Source organism: Pinus tabuliformis, chromosome 9 (assembly GCF_031772625.1).
Source record: "Pinus tabuliformis cultivar Carrire ecotype Pingquan chromosome 9, CPIR1, whole genome shotgun sequence".
NCBI classification, from domain to species: Eukaryota; Viridiplantae; Streptophyta; class Pinopsida; order Pinales; family Pinaceae; genus Pinus; species Pinus tabuliformis.
Window position 1 is genome coordinate 850,108,741 of NC_142307.1, and position 14,602 is coordinate 850,123,342.

Here is a 14,602-nt window from a genome sequence, read left to right on the forward strand (position 1 = left end):
AAGAGCTCTTATTGATGATCACTCCAGAAAAACCTGGATCTATTTCTTAAAGACCAAGGGTGAGGTCTTCGATCGGTTCAGAGAGTTCAAGGCTCTCATTGAGAACTTGACAGAGAAAAAGCTAAAGGTATTGCATTCAGATAATGGTGGAGAATATATGAACAAAGACTTCTTAGATTTCTGCGCAAAGGAGGGCATCAGAAGAGAATGGACAACTACCTATAATCCAGAGTAGAATGGAGTTGCAGAGCGCAAGAATAAAACTATTGTTGGAGCGACAAAGGCTATGTTGTATGATTAAGATCTGCCTAAATTCTTATGGGCATAAGTTTGCAACACGACGATGTATATCCAAAATAAAACTCCTCATAGAGCATTGGCGAAGAAAACCCCTGAAGGAGTCTTCACAGGGAAGAAGCCAGAAGTCAGTCATCTCAGGATATTTGGAAGCATGGCATATTGTCACATTCCAGATGAGAAGCGCAATAAAATGGATCAGATTGCACAAAAGGGGTACTTCGTAGGATATAATGAGACCTCAAAGGCATACAAAATCTACATTCCTAGTAGCAGGAAGATTGTAGAGAGATGGGATGCGAAGTTCATGGAGGATAGAGCTTTCAGGAGAGAAGCGCAATAAAATGGATCAGATTGCACAAAAGGGGTACTTCGTAGGATATAATGAGACCTTAAAGGCATACAAAATCTACATTCCTAGTAGCAGGAAGATTGTAGAGAGATGGGATGCGAAGTTCATGGAGGATAGAGCTTTCAGGAAATCTCGAGAGATGCAGGCGGAAGGATAGTCCGTAGATGTTCCATTAGTCCAGCAGCAGCAGGGGCAATAAGGAGGACAGGTAGGAGGACAGACACCTAGATCGAGTACAGTGACCAGTACCAGTATTTCCTCAGAGGAAGGAAATCTAGATAGTTCCTAGTAGATGGAATGACAAGATCAGGAGGAGTTGATTGAGCCTCCCGTCACCAGTGGTAGAACTAGCAGAGAACTACAACAAACACTTGGGGACACAGAGGATTTTTTTGGAGCTCCTAGAACCGAGAAGAGGCAGTGTAGATGACCTGACAGGTACTAGGCCTTGGTATCATAGGTTGAAGAACCTGTTGTAGCGAATACAACCACTCTCGAAATTTTTTCCTTAGCTTTGTTTTGGACCCTCCCTACCAACCATCCTTAGCAACATGTCTTGCACTCAGGAAGTACATAGGCTTCAGCTGAGTTTCAGTGGCCTGCCAGCTTGTGCATGTTAACTTATTTGTCTTCCACCCACAGGCTGTCATTCCGGACTTAGTCATTTTTTGGCTGAGATGCCCCCCTTGAAAATTGCGCAATTCTGGAGGGGAACCAACCTTCCCTACAAAAATTGCACAATCTTGCTGGGTTGCCTGCTGGGCTCCAGAAATGCACAATCCAGCTAGGCAACCTTCCCTCTGGAAATTGCGCAATCCAGCCCAACACTGGGCTTCAACTCAGAAATTGCGCAATTCTGACTGACAACCAGAGCTTCAGTATGGAAATTGCGCAATGCATGAGGAACAACTAGTCTTGCTCAGCCCAAAAACTGTGCAAATCTCATCCCCAGGATTGTAGACTGTTGCTTGTACTTTCAAGTTGACTGGTTCCCTCCAACACTGAGCAATCCTGATTTTGCATGCATGGGCTGCTTTTTCCCGAAAAAGGAAAAAGCAAAAGCATCCCCAGATTTTAGGGATCCTTTTTTAGCAGCTAGAGGTTACATGTAAAAGCCATTTTAGAAACCTCTCGCCAAGTGTCATTTTTTCCTAGATTTGTGGCATGCGCGTCATAAGCCTCAATATTATCAAAACTTATGTACCTGATGCTGCAAAGCTCATTTCTCACATCCATATTGGAGCTCTGACATCCCACATCGCATCTAGGAGTCTTCGACACATTCAGTTCAACTTTTTCGGGGTAAGTCTGCTTTTCATGTATTTTGCTATGTTTTTGTCGCTTTTGTATCTTACACAACAAGCACACTTGCTCGACGTAAGTGATCTATCTTTCTCGCGTTTGCTTTCATGTCACAGTTAAGATAATGCATATGCTTAACATCTGCATGCAGTATAGCACAACACCATGGCAAGTCCACGGAGTGCATGTCATGTGCTTTCACTCATTTCTTTTCTGTTGATGCATTTAAACCCTGAGTGTGTTTGTTTTCATCGTTATATCCTTCATGTTTGCTGGTTTGCGTGACTGTGCTATTCGCAAACCACGCCTTCACCAACATGTGTCGACCGATGCGCTGGTGGCTGCATTGGAAGTATCACTTCATGTGATTAGACCCATGCTATGTTAGCTTAGGAGTAGGAGTAGTGTTTGCTTCTTGTTGGTTTGCTTGCATGCATGTTTGCTTTTTTGTTTGTTTGTTTGCTCGCTTGCTTGTTTGCTTACTCCCTTTGCTTTCACATTTGCTTCTGCTCTTCGCTCTTTTGTTTTTGTTGGTTGTTTACGTTCATAGGTTAGTTTCACATGAGCCATTTACAACTCTTGAAACAAGATGGGTAAAGTACAAGAGGACCTATGTAGTTATCAATACTTGGTTATCTGTCGTCATGTCTCTGTATGAAGAACTTGTTGTCTTTAGTCCATGATACACCAATGGAAAATATGTTTTGTTCGAAGTGAACCTTGATGAAAACACAATGCTTGCGCACTAACTAGTATCACCTACTCTGGTCAGTTGTTTTTGGGTTAACCCTTGTCAGCTCAGTCAAGTAGAGTAAGGTGAGGGGGAAAACCTTAACAAGTATGTTAGAGGTATATACAAAATATTTCTCTGAAGGAGCAACCTCTTCTACTCTCAATAAGTCGGGATCCCTCTTCTGCCTCTAAAATGAATAAGTGCTATGCACAGTTTTGGAAAAAAAAATGAAAATATGAAAACTTTTGAAAAAATGAAAAAGGCGAAAGAAGAGAAAGGATTCCCGTGCAGAGAGGTGATGCAAGTAACTTCGCAAGGGTACTGACCAGGCTCGCTGGTAGCGGAGCGATGCTTGTGTTCTTGCATGACTCCAACGAGGTACTGCCTAGGCCTGCTGGTAGTGGAGCAACACCAGAGATGAAACTTAAACTCTGACTATCATATTTCTTGTGTACCAATATACCCCTTGTTGACCACTCGAGTGGCACCTAATGATTATATGAAGACTCCACGCCCAAGGATGATCTAGAAGACAATTGTACTATCATATATCATCAGTCAACAAAGTTTCTTAACTCTACTTCTATCTTCTCATCATCTTTCTTGTACCCAGATTCCGCACCCTGCGGGGAATTGTAATAAGTGATACTAGTAATGATGAGTTTCTTGAGTCTGTAACAGGCCTAGGATTTTGGGACTCGATCAACAAATGAGTACACCTTGGAGTGTTTCTTTTATCTAGTTAATTATCTTTTCTTTTTTAGAGACGGATAATTTTCTGGGTTTTTTCACTCACTTTTTACCCCAAAGCCGGGGTGACGGTTTGAAGGTTGAGCCCCTAACACATCTTAGTGTCTAGAGTCGATATATATTACCATACTAGATCACACAAAGCGGAATTTGGTTAGGTCTAGGTAGTCTTTTTTTAATTTTTTAGATTTCCCGCAGGTCAAAAATTGCAAATAAAATTGTATTTAAATAGTAATAAGTGTAGTCTAGAGAAGTTGTATGGGGTATGAGTAATCAAAATCACACCTCTCACCCTCAACTTTCTACTATGACACACTTTGAGGGGTTAATAATGTGTTTTGGACCCTCAAAACCCACTTTTTCTAAGTTTAGTGGGAAATCTGGCAATTAATTAAGTTAGAATTAAATAAATGGAGAAAAATAAATATCCATACATACTAAATGTTGTAGAAATGATGTGGTAAATTATGGGGGAGTTAAAGTGAAGTCCCAAGGTGATGTGGACTCCTAAAATCAAGGAAAGGACATGTGCTCAAATAAAATCGAATTTCTGGCATTAAATGAGAAAGCTGCTTACTTGGAAATTCAAATTTGTGAAGTTAATGCACATCTGGGAGGATTTGGGAGAATATTTGGTGGAGATTTTTGTGGGAAATTGTCCCCACATGGGTTACCACCCATATACACTTGTCATTCCATCATAAAATTCGAATTTGGCACATAAGAGAAGAAGAAAATGATGTCCACTTTCTAGAATTCGATTTTTACACTTGGCATTAGAACTCTATTCAACAAATTCGAATTTCTCTTTGGGATTGTCACTTCATGCCACTTGTTTAATCACTTCTACATTGGGATTAGCTCCAATGCCATTTGTTATTGCCATTCTTCATTGGGATTTTCTCCCAACTCTATATAATAGAGCCATGGGCTCTCATTTTATATCATGTAATAAGCTATTGGGCTTGTGGGAACTCTGCCATTTTGTACTTGCATACTTTTTGAATACAATCAAGACTTCGGGGCTATCTGATTGGTGTTCTCTTGGTGTTATGAGGTGATGTCCTTTCATGCTACTGCTATTGTGTTTAATTTCTTTTGCACATTGAATTATTATTAGTTTATACTTGTCATCTTGCTTGGATTCATGTGTGCAAGCTATGTTGCACATATCATTGATTTAGAGTAGTATTCTAGGGATAAGCTTGTCAATTCATTTTAGGAGAAATGCTTGGTTTATTTTATTCATTATATTGCTCTAATCTTGTGCAGACTAATACATGTTCAAGTCTGTAGGAAAGATCTTTTGTATTGTGTGCAGGAATCCATCTGGAAGTGGGAGAAGTCTCAATTAAATCAACTCACTCCTAGAGTCACAACGATCCAAGACTCAGTCATTTTTTCGCTCCAAGTTTTCCATCAAACGAAGAGCAAAAGGGAGTTTTCTTAGGCTATAGCTACTTGATCATCCATTTAAAATTCAAAATACTTCTTCGATTCTAGTTCTTTCAAAGTTATATCTCATATTCAAGAGTCATTTCTAAAGCTAGGCAAGTATGGGCGTTCACTCCCATTACTTGAGTTAGTACTTTGTAAATTAAATTCTAAGTTTAAGTTTGGTTTCTTTTCTCTAATTTTACATCGACAATTGTTATTTTTTTGTGTTTTGCAGCCCATAGGCTTGAGCATTGGGCAACAAGGAGCTTGAGGAGAAGCTTTAGAAAACTACTCACTTGTGTGTATGTAGGACCCCCTCACGCTATCCAAACACTGATTTCTGGGGAGGCCATAAGCACTTGGGAGACAGCTGCAAACTCATTGAGGTCATGGGCCTTTTGAGCGTTGTGAATCTTTTTGGGAGATTTTTTTCCATCTTCAAGTTTGTTGTTGTTATATTTTTGGGGAGAGAGTCTAGCTTTGTTAGAGTCTTATCTTTGTAAAGATCTCTCTCATATTGTGGGCTGTCCTCTTAGAGGCATTTTTACCTAGTTTAAGCGCTAATAAAAGATTAAAAAATTATTGGAGGGAGCTTGGGATTTTTCTCATGGCATCCCCCTTCTTCATTTAGAGGAGGGATTCTTGTGGGTGGCCTAATCTTGCTTTTAGTTTTGTCTTAGCTTTCTAGCTTTTAAATTTCATATTGTGCATGCTTAAAATCAATACATTTGACTCCACATGCAAATTTTACTAATCTAGTATTTAATTTCCCACATGCATATGCTCTCAAGTTTTGCAAACTATTTCTCTTTGAAGCATTTGCATTTGCATTAGTTTAATTTGGGGAATTAACACAATTTTCACTTCATGTAGGCATTTTAGTATAGGAAGCCCCCAAGTTTCATTAAAACTTACCTCCAACTTAAGTTGGTTGAATAGACTTTTAGGGACCCTCTACCTCTATTGACTTCTCATTATGAGATCTAAATATTTGGGTGAGGATGAGGTCTAAGGACTAGAGTTCAATTGTAACTTTGCCTTATCACTAATCAAATAAAATGAACCAAGAAAAACATTCCATCACATTTGCTTTGGTTTAAAGTCTCACATGCAAATCTTATTTCAAGAGGCACTTTGGATGCAAACATTGCAATCTCTTTTAATTTTGCAACAAGTTTAATTTTCTTGTACTTGGAAATTGGCTCATATTTTGGTTTAATTGCATATTTTCATGAATGGTTGATTTCACTTTCAAGTACTATTATTTTGGGTTGCAAACTTAATTGCATCTTGGTCTAACATTTGAGTTCTTTTTATCATCTCATTTCTCACAAGTAGATTTCTAATTGTATCTTTTTGAGCAAGATAGTTTCCATGCTTTGATTTGTAGACTTATTCATCTTAAAAGCATTTATAATATCTTGTGTTAACAATTTAGTGTTTCACTTTTCAGGGTTATTTTGGCTTTCCATTTGAAAGCATTTCACTTCATTTTAAGCAAAATATATTTTCATTTCTTAAAGAGCAAATACTTTGAAGGCACTGGTTGTTTATATATTTCATGCTTATCTTATGATGGTTATTGCTCTTATCAATTTTTTCTTATAAATCTTACTGAGATAATCTATTTAACTCTAACAATTCCTAGAAACTCATATCTTTTTAACTTAACTTTTCATTAGGGACCCCCCCCCCTTAGCTAACCTAGGAGATAGCTCAAATGGAGAGAGTCGAGATTAGTTTGACAACCCCTTCTTTGAGTTCCCTGCCATCAACCGCACCTTGTGGGGTTGAAGGCTTTTCTCACTAACTTGTAGGTAGGTGTAGGCAGCAAGGTCAACACCCCTTATCCCCAATCGAAACAATTGTGTTGACTTGGCTTGGAATGTGTGCTGATTGCCCAAGAGCATGGCAGGTGCTACATCTTTCAATCAAAGCTAGTGTGGAAGTCAAGATGATCAGAGAAATGAACAATATTTCCAGAGGAGTTAGACTTGCTTTTCACGAAACAAGGTCCATTCGGAGTGCTGGAGTTCTACTAGTGTGTCGCCAAGTGTTGTAGTGGCTACAAGCACCCTCCAAAATTTTTCCTTAGCTTTGTTTTGGACCCTCCCTACCACCATCCTTAGCAGCATGTCTTGCATTGGGGAAGTACATAGGATTTAGCGGAGTTTCAGTGGCTTGCCAGCCTGTGCATGTCAACTTGTTTGTCTCCCACTCGTAGGTTGTCATTCCGAATGTCATTTTTCTGGCTGAGATGCTCCCCTTGAAAATTGCACAATTCTGGAGGGGAACCAACCTTCCCTCCAGAAATTGCGCAATCTTGCTGGGATGCCTGTTGGGCTCTAGAAATGTGCAATCTAGCCAGGCAACCTTCTCTTTGGAAACTGCGCAATCCAACCCAACACTGGGCTTCAACTCAGAAATTGCGCAATTGACTGACAGCCAGGGCTTCAGTCCAGAAATTGTGCAATGCATGAGGGACAACTAGTCTTGCTCACCCAAAAAACTGCACAAATTTCATCCCCAGGTTTGTAGATTGCTGCATGTGCTTTCAGGTTGACCGGTTCCCTCTAGGACTAAGTAGTCCTGATTTGCATGCATGGGCTTCTTTTTCTCGAAAAAGCAAAAAAACAAAAGCATCCCTAGATTTTAGGGATCCATTTTTAGCAGCTAGAGGTTATACATGCAATAGCCATTTTAGAAATCTCTCGCCAAGTGTCGCTTTTTCCTAGATTTGTGGTATGCGCGTCATAAGACTCAATATTATCAAAACTTATATACCTGACGCTGTAGAGCTCATTCCTCACATCGAGCTTGGAGCTCTGACATCCCACATCGCATCTAGGAGTCTTTGACACATTTAGTTCAGCTTTTTCGGGTAAGTCTGCTATTCATGTCTTTTGCTGCGTTTTTGTTGCTTTTTGTATTTCGCTTTGTGTAAGTGCTGTCTGCTTGGTTTCAATGAATGCTTACTGTCGTTTTGATGCATGTTAGCTTGTAGAAGCACTGTTTCAGTTTTTCATTGCATCTCGTTGCTGTCGCATGCACGACATTGATTCTGCATTCACGGTCGCTGTTGCGGCGACTCGCTTCACACACATGCTTGTTTTCCCGTTTTCTGAATCTTGCACTCACTGTTTACATGCATGATCATTCACTCTTGTTTTCACTCAGCTTCACCACGCTTTTAGACTTCTCATGTTTTTCGTGGCTCGTCGGCGGGTCTGGGTTGCCTTAGGCCAGACCTTGCCTTGCCCGACTAGCAAATGCGCATTTTTGGAAGTGAGGGCTTTGCCTTCCCTCCAGAAAGTGCACAAATCTAGCCCAGCACTGGCCTCCAGGCTTGCATTGCGGAATTTTGGGAGGCAGTGCCTTGCTGGCCCCAGAAATTGCGCAATGCAGTTTACTGGTTTGCATGTCACTGCTGACTGAAATTGCGCATTGCGCAGTTTCAGTACTTAGCAGGCTAGGTTGGACTGTGCTTTGCACAATTCCAGTAGTTAGTCAGCCTCCTGACAACCCAGAATGTTTCTTGCGCAGTTTTGGCAGTCAGTCTCCCAGCCTCCCGGTGAAAATTGCGCAATCTTCACAATTAGTCACACATGTATGTTGCATGTCAATTCTCCAATGTGTTTTGGTTTTCAACTGACATATTGCTTGCCATGAGTGTTGCTATGTCTCCAGGTATCACAGGTGTTTGTCTGCCTCTTAGTAGTACAGGTACAATGGCCTCCCAGAGAGCAGGGTCAAAGGACACCGTTGAGAGCGCAACTGAAGATGCAGTTGAGCGAGTGTCTATGAGCTTGCTTGTCTATGAAGACACAAAGCTGTTCATAGACAAGGATATCAAGATGAAATGGCAGCGACATCACAGAGAGCAACAACACAGGGTAGCAGACTTGCGCATGACCAAGGCAGGAGGAAGGTTGTTGACATTGCAAAGGCGGAGCAAAGCTACCAGTTCAAAGCAGATCCACTTGTGATGAAAGAAGCTTTGGAGATTGAGGCTAAGAGGCAACAATGCGACAAGAGGATCGCGTAAAGGCAAAGAGAGAAACAGAGGATGGATGAAACAAAGAAGGAGTTGCAGGAGTTGAAGCGGAAGAACAAGAGCTGCGCAGAGGAGAGAAGGAAGCGCGACAGGAACAGGTACAACAGGAGGCGCAACATGCACAGATTGATGAAACTGTGCCCATACAGGTTATAGACCCATCCCAACAGCTGACACAGAGCATACATGGTGAGCAGTGCTATCGATCACATGCACAGGTGTTCAGGAGCATGGATATCATTGTGCGCACGCATGCGATCCTATGCATTGGCACACTCACCGAGTCGAAGACAAAGAACCAAGTCCAACTAGAGTTGGACATGTATTTCAACAAGTTGATGCCCATAGCCACCAACACAGACTTGGAGATCAACATAGACACTATGCATCAATATGTTGCTGGTCCGACTGCACTCAATGTGCATGTTATCAGACGAGTTGGATAAAGGAGCCAAATCAGTGTGCCCGGATGCAACGAAGCCAAGAGTTTGCTTCGAGAAGGATGTCACCACAGAGTACACGACTACCAAGCTTGGCATCGGCTCGCCACCATTGATCATCGCGAAGACATCGAAGAGTTGGTCTTCCCATAGCTGTCCGAGTCCTAGTGATGTCTTGCATGACTTACTCAAGCCTATTTTGTCTCAGATGGGTACATGTGTAGATTGTAATGTAACATGTTGTAAAAGTGAAAGACCAAGTGTCGATAGTCAAATGTAATAGTCATATAGTAGTTGAAGAGTCATGAGGGTAGGTGAAGAGTCACAATGGGGAATGTCAAGGGTTACCCCGACCTTTACTATTTATAGAACGTCGTAACTCATTTTAGAGACTTTTTTGGGAGCCAAGCTTCCTATAGGTGTATATTAAAGAAAGCTTGGAGTGTATTGTAACGAGCCTTGGCTTCTGCACAGTGCAGAGCTAGTATATCTCTTTGGAGGAGCAGGTGGTAGTGACTGTAACGTTCCGTTGTCGGGACTAGTGGTTAGTCATAGTTGTATGTATGATTGGATCTTTCACTTTCTTAATATAATAGAGCCAACACATTTCATGCATATGTTTTTATTGTATTTCAGCTAGCTTGGTTACTCTAATGATATATGTAGTTGTTGTTTACGCATGTATGTATGGACTTTTCTATATATGTTTGTATGAATCTTATCGAGATGTGCTGTTGGTTTAACCATCACTTTGGATCGTTGGCTAACCTTCTTTCCAGCTTGTGATGTATCTCTCTTGTGTGTTCCCTTTCAAGCTGCGTGTTGTCACAGGTTTCTAAGGGGTGCTCTCATACCCCTCTTTACGTGTGTTAGAGCCTCTCATGCACCTTCCTTGACTTGCTGCACACCCTTGCTACCAACAAGGACATCTTACTCACCTCTGCGCGCTATCGTTGTCAAGGCGATAAACCCACTACTAGGACTAGTACACCAAACGGTTTGAGGTCTAGTTGGGACTTCTTACTGGGGAGATCCTCGGACATGTTGGTTGGTCCAACATCGTCAACAAAACCCTATAGCTTTCAGGAAGTCGTTCAAAGCCAAGTTTGGGTGGGTGCCATGGTAGTAGAGTATATTTCTATCACGACGAATGATGTCTAGGAAGTAGTACCTAGACCAGAGGATAGATCAGTTGTAGGATCAAGGTGGATCTACAAGATCAAGTATGCTGCTGATGGCAGTATAGAGAAGTACAAGGCTAGGTTTGTGGCAAAGGGGTACGCACAGAAAGAAGGAATAGACTATGAAGAGACCTTCTCCTTAGTAGCCCGATATAATTCTATTAGATCCATTATATCCATGGCAGCTCAAATGGGATGGGAGATTCACCAGATGGATGTTAAGACAACATTCTTGAATGGGGTGATAGAAGAAGAGGTGCATGTAGGACAACCCGAAGGCTTCAAAACTCATGAAAAGAGAACTCTTGTATGCAAATTAAGGAAAGCCTTGTATGGGCTCAAGCAGGCACCCAAAGCATGGTATGGTCGGATTGATAGTTACTTGCAATAGTTAGGATTCGTCAAGAGTGAGGCTGATCCCAATCTCTACTATTTAATGGTAGAGAATGAGCCACTTATTCTAGTATTATATGTGGATGAATTGTTTCTAACAGGGTCATCTAGGCTCATATAGGACTGCAAGAAGAATCTTGAAGCAGAATTCGACATGAAGGATATGGGGTTGATGCATTATTTTCTAGGATTGGAAGTTTGGTAGAAGAATGGGGAGATCTTCCTTGGGCAAGGAAGATATGCTACAAAGATTCTGAAGAGATTCAAAATGCAGGATTGTAGACCCATGGCTACACCCATGATCACCAACTGGTAGAAAATAGATGCATCACGAGACAAGGAGGTGGACCCCACCTTGTACAGACAACTCATTGGGTCGCTCATGTATCTAGTCAACATTAGGCCAACCATTTGCTTCCTTGTCAACACCCTTAGTCAATTCACGATGGAACCAAAAAGGGTGAATTGGGCAGCAACTAGGCACATTCTTAGGTGTGTGCGTGGAACAATCGGATATGGGTTGAAATACTCTCGAGGAGATGACGTCAAATTGGATGGATTCACAGATGTAGATTGGGTAGGTAGTTCAGTAGACCAGAAAAGTACCTCTGGTTATTGCTTCAGTGTTGGATTAGGAATGATCTCTTGGTGCAACTAAAAACAGAAGTCGGTAGCTCTGAGCTCTGCAAAAGCTGAATATAGGGCAGCAAGCACAACTACGCGTGAAGCTATATGGCTTAGAAAACTGCTTGTGAATTTGTTTAGAAAAAGTATGGAAGCGATTAGGATTTACTGTGATAACCAGAGTTGTATCAAACTCTGAGAATCCAGTTTTTCATGATCGGTCGAAACATATTGATTATTGATATCATATGTCACTTTATCAGAGAATGAGTTCAGCGTGGGGCAGTACAACTGCAGTATCCCCACATGAGATCAGGTAGAAGGCGTATTCACAAAGGCTCTAGGAAGAACTAAGTTCATTCAGTTTAGAGAGCAAATGGGTATGGTAGAGAATCTGTTTCAGTAGAAGAAATAGGTTATTTCTCAGTTACAGTGACACGAAATAAGAGGGAGTTGCAACATAGATGCAGTGTTGGCAGTGGCAGGGTTAGGAATAGTACAAATGCAGCATTTGCGCAGTAGTTGGTGAGCAATGATGTCAGACATCAACATCGCAGAGGGAGATGTTATAGAATAGGGTGATTCTTCGACAGGTTGCATTGCTAGAGCACATTCCTCGCTAAGAGGCAGTGTTGGTTTCTGGTAGCATCGGATGTGCTCTAAGTCTCAAATTTTGCAGGGAGGCTTAGACGCATGTATTCCACAATGCCTGAAATCGTTTTGGGAAATTCCACTTGGAGACAGTTTTATTAAAATAATTAAAGGGTATGAATCTAACTATGGGTGAAACTTCTAGAAGAAGATGAGGATCAAGTCAATATGATCTAAGCCATTGATTAGATTCTAATCTGTGCTGTTGAATACTCAATTGGAGGATTATAAGGAGGACTTCGATGGGCATTTGGAAAACACACCAGGGAGATACTCAGTTACTTGAGTAAAATCGATTTCCTCACTGGTTGAAGTTCGGCAACAGGAAATCAATTCAGAGGGAGAGTTGCAGGTGAGGAGGAGAGAGGGTATCGACAATAGTTGAGAGGTAGGAGCAGAAGAAGCAGAGCAAAGAAGAGACAACGCATAAGTTGTGACGCAAAGGGACAACGCAAAAACTGAGACGTTGGGACTGCGCAGTCCCTACGCAGAAGCTGATGTAGTGAGCGATAGAGAGGGCATTAGATCTTCTCTCAGATCAGAATCTCGCCAAGGAGTGTGAGAAAGTTGTCTGTAAAATTCTCATAGAGATATATTTTCTATTTTGCTAGTTGCGTCTTGTACATGAGATTTTTTTTGAAGATTAATAAAGAAACCCTCATCTGCTGCAATAGAATATATTTCGATATTTGCCATAGAAACGCCATGAATAACTTATTTCTGAATTAATAAGTAGAAGAAATAATATTAGTCATTGTTGTTGGATTTCTATTTTGAAATTTTCACAGAGTGGCCCTTGTGGTTTTTGGATACAGGAGGATTCATTGATGGTATATTGAGTTAGTGCCTTGTTTGGGATCTAGGTATCGAGGGACCCATTCATTTTTATCTAGCATAGAGGCATGATGTGACTCAGTGGTTTGTATGACATCTTCCGATTAGTATGCAGATGGCTTTTCGATGGATAGATGTGTATTGCTTGAGGGCAAGCAATCTTGGGGTGGGAGGACTCGTATTGTCCCCATTTTCAGTTTCCTCTATAGTGGAGCTAGGATGGATTGCCAGTCTATGTGATGGTCAGGCCACAGGAGCAGGATTACATCATTAGGGGTGGATGGGTTTTGAGGGATTTGTATGGGATCCAACGACAATCACTTGGCGATTTATCACCAGGAGCAGTTCCTCACAACTTGTTTTTGGTTTTGTTGCTTTCTGATAATTCTCATAAAACAGGATTATTAATGAGCATAACTTATTTAATTACGCTTAAAGTGGCATTCTGGGAGGAATATTTGATGGAACATCTTAGTGTAATAGCTCGTTGGAAAGAGAATGAGAATATCTACAACATGAGACGTTGAGAAGTGACTTCCAGTGGCCATAGAAAATATGGTGGGCGATTTACCATTTTCCCAGATTAAAAGTGACTTTAGTTAGATAATTAAAAACGGAAAATATTAATCAGAGGGAAAAGGCCAAAAGTGACTTAAATAAATTAAAATGTCACTTAAGACAAAGTCAAGGAGGAGTTTCTAGAATAATAATAAAATAAAATACTTCTTGAAGATTGGAGATCTATCTATTGGGCCTTTAAAAGGAGGAGGAGATCCTAAGTTGCACGAAACGCCGAAACGTTGCGTAGTATTCGAAATGGGTACATTTAGAAACGTCACCTCCCAAAAATGGAAACATCAACCGAAACATCATATATATATATATATAAAAATGGAAATGTCGGCCGAAACATCATATATATATCTATATATATATATATATATATATATAACTGGAAACGTCGGCCAAAACGTCACGTTGGCTGAAACGTCATATATATATATATATATATGATGTTCAGGCTGATGTTTCCATTTTTGGGAGGTGAAGTTTTATATATATATAAATAAGTGAATAGCTCATTATCTTGCAAACAAAAAAGGGATAAGACCCATAGATGACAATTTAGAAGGAAAAAAAGTCTATATTAACTATCATAGATGATTACATTATGTTTGAGTTTTGGCTGAGTTTCGGCCAAGTTTCAGAGTTTCGGGTACGGGTACGACCCGAAATGCCGGGTTCCTAGAAGTTTCGTGCAACATAGAGGAGATCATTTGGGACATCTTGGTTTGAGCATTTGTCTTTGTTGTAGATTGGAGAATTTAGTTCTATGCTTTAGTAGCCCCAAAATGGAGACCCTCGGGTGATTTAGTGAGAGTGGGTGAGAACCCATCTCTCCCATTAGTGAATTCATCCAAAATTCACAGGTGCTTTATTGATTCTGCAATAAGTTTTGGAGGCCGATTAGCATTGAAGCAGATTATTTTTGGAGGCCAATTTATTCATGTCAGCTATGTCTATGTAATCTCATATTCAATAATTAAATAAAGC

General features: G+C 40.7%; 1 protein-coding gene across 1 annotated transcript in view; it reads left to right on the plus strand.

Moving 5' to 3' along the window:
- Window positions 1-14,602, plus strand: part of LOC149151455 (gamma-tubulin complex component 4-like) — a 447,891-nt gene that overhangs the window by 228,691 nt on the left and 204,598 nt on the right. The window lies entirely within an intron of this gene.